Raw genomic sequence first — 9,849 nt, 5'->3', positions numbered from 1 at the left:
CGGAAGCTGCACAGATCAGAACAGGAAGACCCTCCAGCGCACTGTTAACACAGCTAAGAGGATCATTGGAGCACCACTCCCCTCCCTGCAGGACATTTACACCACCCGCAAAGCACTAATGATTGTCAAGGATACAACCCACCCTGCACACGAACTGTTCAGCCTCCTGCCCTCTGGAAAGAGGTACAGGAGCCTCCGCTCCTGCACCACCAGACTGGCAAGTAGCTTCATCCACCAAGCAATCAGGATGCTGAACACTCTACCCACTCTCCCATCACTGACAGCCCCCCCCCCCCCCCACCCACCCACCCCCAACACCGCCCTGTGGAACTGCACTGTGACTGCGCAGCCTAATGTGTTGCTGCTTCACATCAAGCCTGATATACTTGAAATTACTGCATATCAATGTAAATATACAGGTCACACAAGCACAAGTTTAAACTTCATGTAACTGTTAAGACTATATAAATATACAACACAACTACCTCTATTTTTTTTTATATATGTCCTATATTTCTATTTTGATACATACATGTTATGTATATGTCCTGTTATGTTTATTGTCTATGGCTATGTCCATAGTATGTCTATGTCTGTATTTAAAGCATGTCTATGTCTGCATGGGAAAGTAAGAAACGAAATTTCAATTCTTTGTATGACCAGTGCATGTAAAGAAATTGACAATAAAAGCCGACTTGACTTGACTTGAATGCCTGGACCCTGAGAGGACTAAGACGATAATTGGTGAGTTTATTTTATTTGTATGTCTTTCTCTCCAACTCACTTTGTATTTATCTCCAATTATCGTGATAACACAACAGTGTTTCTGCACTTTAGCATCTGTATTTGTGTCACTAATATTTTGCATGTTCTATTTGTATATGTTCTGTCTTATTCAGAGGCCACCCTGAAGCAGTTCCCAGGCCAGACACTCACTCCAGATTGCTGGGCCAGGCAATAAATGCCAAAGTGACATAACTGAGGTTCCATAACAAAAACAAAGATTTTCAATAAAATAGAATAAAAGATAACAGAAGTGTTGTGTGTTTCTTCCTCTTTATACTGATACTATGGTTAATTTTAAGTAAACACAAGTGAAATATTTAATGATCAATGCAGAAAATATCAAACCATAGTAGAATATGAACTATATTAGAGAAATATATGTCTGAAATATATAGATCATGTGATCAGAATCTTCATCAAGGGTCATGTGATCATGCTTCCTACTGCCATATATTTAAATATATTTAATTATATGCATAAAATATAAGAAAGTGGCCAATATTGAATGTTTACTTATATTTTGAAATATATTGATACATACATGGAAATATTTCACATAGATGTAAATATATTTATTTAACATAGATGTGCTTATACTGGAATATGTTCAAGCTGCATATATGTGAATATATATTTTTTCTGTATGGGTATAGTTATTTTACGTTGTGGATGTGGATTATGGGTTATTGAATGCAATTCAACACTGCTGTTTTCTGTTAACATTAGCAATCGGTGCAAAAGAATAGCAATCCTTTCTCAGGTTGCTAGCTAGCAATGCTATTTCTGATTATGCTTAAACTGGGCTTGCTATTTATTTTAGCCATCAGAGATATAGTCAGGTAACGTTAGCCTATTAGCCTAATTTGCTTTGCATTTCAGGACGCTTTTTTGGCATTTGTTATCAATTATGATCAAACGATCTAATTGTGTAGTGAAAAAGTAACGCAACAAGTGACACTTTCACAACGTAATGAAATGATGAGTGGGAAACGGCACTTGGTAACACAACAAAATGTTGGGTTAAAAATAACCCAAATATAACCCAGCCGCTGGTTAACTATTGGACCAACACCACATTGAGTTATCCTAACCCAATGGTCTGGGTACATTATTAAACCCAGCAGATTGGGTATGATTCTAACCCAAAACACTGGGTTATATCAACACAACGTTAGTTAAATTGGCACAATAGACTGGGTAAAGGTAACCAATGTGCTGGGTTATAACTATATAAATGTTGAGTAAAATTCACACAGTATATTGGGTATAGATTCAACCCAAACCACTGGGTTATATCAACAGACCTGCTAGTTAAAATAACCAGTTGTCGGGTTTTCTAAACCAAGTATTTGGGTTGCATTGAGAGAAAATGGGCAACAAATAGCCATGCAATGAAATAAAACAGTTCGACATAATTATTTATTTGACAGTTTACTTTATTTTTGAATGGATAGCCTACTCTAAAAGCAGCATCAGCATGTGATAAGTTACTTCCATGAAGACAGCTAGATTCCACGGTCCATTTGGGGGTCAGCCCTGTCAATCAAAGAAAGAAAAAGAGTAAATTAATCACTGCAGAACTTTAGATCAAGACTTTCACGAACCATGATCAGTGAATGATGTTGACAAACATTAAAAATTCGGAGACAAAATATTAGCGCAACACACTCGGAAACCATGACCACCTCATGGAGTTGTTTAACAGCAGACTGACAAACATACGTTCAGTAATATTAACGTTAGTGGCAGTGATAGTTCTCATGTTAACACATTCAGTTAGTTAAATTCAAGTTGTCTGTAACGTTAATGTTACCACCAAAAACCACCCAGTAAGTTACATGGCTATAATATGAAGCTACCCTGAATGAATTAATATGTTGTTTGGCATGATGATTACCGTACGTAGAGAGACTACTTCGACTGTATATACCATAGACTGTATATATAGAACTGGACAGTGTGCCTGCATTCTACAGTGTTCTATGGAATTGAAGCCGCCGAGGCGACGCCATCTTGGAAAATTTGGAGCCAATTTGAAGTGCGGCTGCGCAGCAAAAGTTGAGGCATGCGCAGTGAAGAGGAGTCGCGGTCAGGCACGCCCACTCAGTTGCCACTCAGCGAGTTAAACACGCCCCTTGTCAAGTGAAACCCGCCCCCTTCTCCTTTCCACAACGCAGGTCGACTCGGCGCAGAAGGCTAGCTGGCTGGATGAATTTTGCGGCTGTGAGTTAGCTAAACAGTACAAACAACAATCGGTTTGTTCTTTTCTGGTAAGTGTTGCGTATCAATTGAAAAGTTTTTTTTTGTCTATTGGTGTTCTTAAATACGTCTAAGAGAGCTTATTATGTTGATTATAGACTGTGACAATTTAGTATGGTGAATACTAATGAGCTAACAACAGAAATACGGACAGCGAATTAGATGCTAACGTTAGCAGCTACATTAACGTTACCGTTAACGGGAGGCTAAGTTAGTCGTTGAAGTGAAGATTAGCACACAGCTCCCGTAACAGTCGATGCATGATATACTTGGTTTCATTAGTTGTTGCTGTTTTCAAATATCTCAATCTTAATGTATGCCATCTCAACATGGAGTAACCATTGACCGTACATGGGGATTAATAACACTAGACAGTCAGTACAGTATATTATGTGATAAAGCAACGGTATGATGTGATAAAGCAACGCAAGTTAACGTTAACGTAATGTGAAGCATGGACCTCATCAACCCGTCATGTTAATGTAACTACTAGCCAGTTTGCCAGCGTTGCATTTTTTCTAACGTTAACGACAGACACTTGTTAGAGCTACTTCTGTGATGGTAGGTCGGTAGCATAGACTGTAAAAAAAAAAATAGATCGGTAGGTCGGTAGTTGTAGACCGCATAAGTGAATGATCGATAAATGAAACGTCTGCATTAAACACTACGCCAAGAACCAGTCACTTCCCAGGGATATCGGTGAACATTTGAGAAAGACCTTAGTTTGTCATCTAACGTCCATGATCAGTCATACTGATAACGTTATTTTTCAAGCTGACGCAAGTTAATAACATTCACACCGCATATTTAAATGTGTAGTTAACATTAGGTAGGCTGTAAAGTTTATTGCACACACATATTTAATTAATTGGTATTACTAGTGGTGTTGAGTGCCTGATTAGATGCTTTGTAATGTTGTAAAATTGTCTGACTAACTTTATTGTAACTTTCCTTTTTGCAGGTAAGATATGGGTGATGGCTGAATGTACTGGAGGTGGCGGCAAGGTGGTCTCCATGATCTACATTAGTCTGCAAGCAAGGGAATGCCTACGTGAAGTGGTTTGGCTGGAGTGGTCTGAGGTGGCATGTCCTCCCCCTTTCTCCCCTGACATCCATCTCCCTGACCTCATCACCCACCGTCACTGGATCAACATGAAGCCCCTTATACATGGGACATGGCAAAGCACCACTACGTTCTGAAAACACATGACTTTCAATAACTTGCGTGGCACCAAGAAAAGTCTGCCGCTGCTCTGAACCTTCTGTTAATGTGACCTCATTCATACTTGAGTCTGTACACATCCCTTTGTTTCTATTTTCTTTATTGATGTCACCCAAACTTCAACTTTCTGTATGCCCCTGAACTCACACAAATTGTAAATTGCAATGCGCCATTTAACCAGTGGTGTAGTCTAGTTAGTTAGTTGTAGTGGTGGGTATACTGTGAGCAACCCCAAATGTTATTAAATACGTATCCTTGCCTATTTTAAATGGGTATACTGAGATGATGATGCTTTTTAAATGGGTTTACTGTGTAGTCCTGTGTAGTCCTGTGTATCACGTAGACTATACCATACCACGGTCATTTAACTGCCTTGGTATTTAAGTCAGAGGCCATTGCTTAGTATTTAACTGTAGCCTACACAAAGATGTAGACGTTACTAAAATAATAATTATTTGTTGATACTAAATCAATATTGAATGTTTTTTTTAATTTCTTTTGTGTGATATATCATTCAGAATGCTGTAACATGACTGGTCTTCAATCAGCCAAAGAGGACACATCGTAACTCCTCTCCTAGTTACTCTCCATTGGCTCCCTACAGTAGCCAGAATTAAATTTAAATCTCTCATATATATCTATAGGACACTGACTGGATCTGCTCCTTGTTATTTTAATTCAATGATCAAGATATACATCCCCAACCGCCCACTGCGGTCTTCTGATGAGCTTCAGTCTTAAACGCTAGGTCAAATTCAAGACTCTTTTCCTCAGTGGTTCCATGTTGGTGGAATGAGTTGCCCAGTGCTCTTCGTTCTTGTGATAGTTTTTGGTCTTTTAAGCTCTTCTTATACATTATGGTTTGTATGCAGTAGTACTGTTTTATTTTCATTATAGGCTGTTGATTAATTTTACATTTTTTATTATTGATATTCTCTTTAATGTAGTCTTACCATGTTTTTGATATTATTGATTGAATGGGCATTATTATTTATTATTGCTTTCCCCCCTCATTGTTTATTTCATTAGGCTATTGATTGATCCCTGTTTTAAGTATTATATTGTTTTGTATTTGTTAAGGGTAACCATAACCATCATCATCATAATGTGGTATTTTCTTATGCACTTGAAACAAAGAATAAAAATGTTTCTTTAAACGTAGTACCACTTTAAACACATCACACACTGAACAGCAAAGTAGCTTCCTGATTATGTGTAAAATGTTTACAGAGTATCCTGATGTAGTAGGTCCATGTTCTCATATTTTTACAGCTGACATGAAGGCTGCAGCATTACATTTTTTATTTATAATGGAGCACCCTCTCTGGTGAAAGACTAGCAAGCCTGTGGTAGAGGCATACGATTACAGACATATTGAGAGAGCCTATCAATGAGTTGTCACAGTTTTCAATTTAGACGTATTATTTTGAAATGGGGTACGTCTATGCTGGGAATACCTGATCAAATCATACCAATGCAAAATGCTTCTCCAGCAGTGCAATCGCAGGTAACAACGATACCTTAACTCAGCATTTTCAGATACCGCTGTTATGAGCATACTAAGCAAATTGTCCATTTGTAACTTTGAATCCTACCTCACGTTAAGCTATGGTCCAATAATGTGTTCACTAAAACACAAGTAAAGTTATTTGTCGGGCTGATTCATAAATGGGCATACCGAGGTTGTCGACCTAGCAGGCTAGGTGGCGTTAATTGCCATTCGCAAAACTAAGCAAGAGTTGACGTTAATGAAACTTAACATCGCCTTCTCCAGTGACAGTGTATTCAAATGAAGTTGCAACGATGATGGCGGCAATCACTGGTTACGTTAAACCATTTGAAACAAGTAGGACTGTAAATTATGGGGACTATGGCTAACGTCACTTCGGATCAATATAGCAGAGCCCTTTTACTTTACCTATCAACTGGCTAATGCTAGCATGATGTAGCATGCTATGAGCTAATATACTTAGCATCTACGAAAGAACAGCACATATCTTTTTTCACAAAGAATCTGTAACAACTAACAACGATGTCTCTTACAAACAACTACACAATGTATGACTATCAATATGTATTTAGTCAGACTGATAAGATATAGCCTAATGATAATGACAGCAACACTTATTTAGGTTAGATTATGTGTCGAAATCAGGTGTCGTTAAAATAAGTGAGCGATGGCGTGGTAGTGTCTGCAGCCTAGACGGTAAAACATAATGGACAAAGCGTTGTGTCTGCAGCCAGCCAGCTGTCAATCATAGGTGTAAACACGCCCTTTTTAGATTTGTTAATATAACATTAAAAAAAATAATTTCAGCGAGAAAAGAAAAATTGTGTGTATTGAAGCATCTTGAAAACTATTTTTTCGAATAAAAAGTTGTTGATACAAAAATAGTTTTAGGTGAGAAAAGTGACACGGAAAGTTGGCTACTTGGCCATTGAAATACATGGGGATGGGCGGAGTTACACATTGTACTGCAGCCAGCCACCAGGGGGCTCTGGACTAACGCTCGCATCACTCTTAACAGACGGCACACTGTCCAGTTCTATATATACAGTCTATGGTATATACATTAGCTGACACACATGCTGCACTAACACGAAGCATTTGTTAGAGCTAGAAGCTAGCATACCAACCGTCTGCTAACGTTAACCTAGCCAGCTGTTGGTATGCTAATTTTAGTTCTTTGTAAAAGTTTGTTTTGTTTCTGTTCAGCAGTTCATACCCAGTCAACACAGAACTATGTTTTTAAGAGTCTGTCTTTGTGTAGATTTAACATTAACATGAGCAGTAATTGTAAGACTGTAAATTAATGTTAGTTAACGTTAGCTGGCTTGAATGTCACAATTCTTAACCTGCTTAGGCTGAACGAAATTGGCAGGCAGAATATCCATTCATATCACGAAGGTATCTCTGGGTGTAGGCTACTTTTAAAATCCGTCTGAATAATAATAATAAAAAAGTTAAAAGCAGATACATACCTTCCAAAATCGCCTGATTTCCACTGCATGTTGAAAGCTGCTGGACTGCATGGACGGTTGAAAGAATAACGATTTCCCCCGAACTCTCAAATAACTATGCAGCTGTGTTAAAGTTACCCTGGTGCTGAGTAGTGTGCTCACGTCAGGTGGGGGAGAGGAGGGGCGCTGTCCTAAACTATCAACCCAACAAGCTGGGTTACAGAAAATAACCCAACATGAGTAAAAACAACCCCACACAATGACCCAACAGTTTCAACTCAGCGTTTGGGTTGAGAAAATAACCCAGCATTTTTTAGAGTGTAAGGTGAACTTTGGAAAAACCCTGCAACTGAACGTGATATGATTTTGCTAAATTAGACAGCTTTAGATAGCTGTTCTATGCCAGGGGTGTCAAACATAAGGCCTGCGGGCCATGTACGGCCCGCACAATGTTTTTAAATGGCCCGCGGGTCAGTCCCTGTTTTTTTGTGTGTCAACCTGTCAACTAGCCTGGCGGGCCATCCTATATCATTGAAATGTATAGTCTGGAATCGAACCATTCACCTCGCTTAATCCAAGGGGCGGGCAGAGAATTGTCTTTCAAACTGCCTAGGCATGCAATAGGCCAGCGCTACGGCCATATCCGTATCCGGTCGGCAAATAGGCTACATCCTTCTTCGAAAGGAATGACTTAAGTGCATTGTGTTGCTCAACTTTCAAAGAAAAGCACAAGTCCAACTCCTCCAAAGACGCCAACACCGATTCAAACAACCGCTCTTCATTCGCCATAGCCACCTTCCTTGTTCACCGTCGCAGGACTGTCGTTATCAAGCCTTAAGACTCTAACAAAATAGAGCGCTGTGATTGGATGACGTCCACGGCGTCAGCCAATAGAAATTCCTATGGTTTGATACTAGACGTACAGGCTGAGCAAATTAATTTGCCGCCGCTAGGGTGTGTCTAGATTTCTAGGCTACCTGTCAACTGGCTATCAATCCCGCAAAACGTAGTTCCATCATCCACCTGCTAGATGGCGACAATCAAATTCTAGTAAACGGCTTGTCAACGTTCCAAATTCTTGCCTGAAGCGAGATCGCAAGCTAGCTACTTCATGACAGAAAAATGTTGTCTAAGAAAAGGAAAGTAGACAAAGAATGTCGTTTTTTTCAGGAAAAATGCCTACTTCTTCTGGGAAGTTAATAGTAAGCCAATGTTTAATATGCTCACAGCAAGTTGCTGTACCAAAAGAGTACAATATTCGCAGACATTACCAAACTGTTCATGCTGAAAAGTTCGACGTGTTTACTGGACAGCTGCGGGAGGATAAACTGAAAAAGTTGGTGGATAGCTTAAAAAAGCAACAGTCTGTATTCAGGAGGGGTTCTGAAACAAGTGAAAGCAAGCTATCTAATAGCCAGTGAGATAGCAGTCTTCAAAGTCATTTTCTGATGGAAAATTTCTGAATTTGTCAAGACTTGTATGGTGAAAGCAGCAGAGGTTGTATGCCCGGATAAGCGTCAGGCTTTCACCAACATTAGCCTTTCTCGAAACACTGTGGCCTCTCGAATTGATGACATGGCTGGACAGCTGACACAACAGCTTACTACAAGAATTCAGGACTTTGTTGCTTTTTCGATCGCTATTGATGAAAGTACAGATGTAACAGATGTAGCACAGCTGGCGATTTTTATTCGAGGTGTTGACTCCGCTTGTAACATCACAGAGGAATTTGTTGACCTGGTGGCCATGACGGACACTACTAAGGCTAGCGACATCTTTAGCAGTCTTGTCATGTCTTTGGATAAAGTGGGAGTGGACTGGGCCTGTGCTGTAAGTCTTGCGACTGATGGTGCACCTTCAAAGCTGGAGTTGCGGCCAAATTTGACGCAGTGTGGAGGTGGTGAGTTTTGGAATTTCCACTGCATTATACACAGAGAAGCACTGTGCTGCAAAACATTAAAAATGGACAATGTAATGTCGGGCAAATCATCGCCAATTTGATACGATTTGAACTGCGAGAACAAATAGCAGAATTTATGACTCGGAAAGGGAAACTGTATAAGTGTAAGTATATATACTTTTTTGATCCCGTGAGGGAAATTTGGTCTCTGCATTTAACCCAATCGGTGAATTCGTGAAACACACTGCACACAGTGAACACACAGTGAGGTGAAGCACACACTAATCCCGGCGCAGTGAGCTGCCTGCTTTAACGGCGGCGCTCGGGGAGCAGTGAGGGGTTAGGTGCCTTGCTCAAGGGCACTTCAGCCGTGGCCCACTGGTCGGGGCTCGAACTGGTAACCCTCCGGTTACAAGTCCAGAGTGCTAACCAGTGGGCCACGGCTGCCTGTGACTGAGTTAAGTGATCCAGACTGGATTTGCGATCTCGCATTTATGGTCGACATGACAGGGCATTTGAATGACTTGAATGTGACAATGCAAGGTCGGAACAAACTGGTTACTGACCTCTACGCCAGTGTTCGAGCTTTCCAGGGCAAACTTGGCCTTTGGGAAACACAACTGTCTCAAAGAAACCTTGCACATTTCCCCTCCCTAGCCTTGCAGTCAACTTCTGCTCCTCGCTTGATCCGGCGTTACAAGGAGAAGACTGCTGCGCTAAA

The 9,849-nt window shown here is 40.2% G+C and overlaps 1 long non-coding RNA gene across 1 annotated transcript; it reads right to left on the bottom strand.

Moving 5' to 3' along the window:
• Positions 1 to 2,204: 2,204 nt before the first annotated feature.
• On the bottom strand, positions 2,205 to 7,504 carry LOC121699289. Its single transcript, XR_006026970.1, has 2 exons — positions 7,250 to 7,504; positions 2,205 to 2,322 (listed from the first exon to the last, which is right to left on the bottom strand). It is a non-coding gene; the product is annotated as an uncharacterized LOC121699289 (long non-coding RNA).
• Between the last annotated feature and the right edge of the window lie 2,345 nt (positions 7,505 to 9,849).

This window comes from Alosa sapidissima, chromosome 2 (genome assembly GCF_018492685.1).
Source record: "Alosa sapidissima isolate fAloSap1 chromosome 2, fAloSap1.pri, whole genome shotgun sequence".
NCBI classification, from domain to species: Eukaryota; Metazoa; Chordata; class Actinopteri; order Clupeiformes; family Clupeidae; genus Alosa; species Alosa sapidissima.
This window is presented reverse-complemented; position numbering and strand designations above follow the sequence as displayed.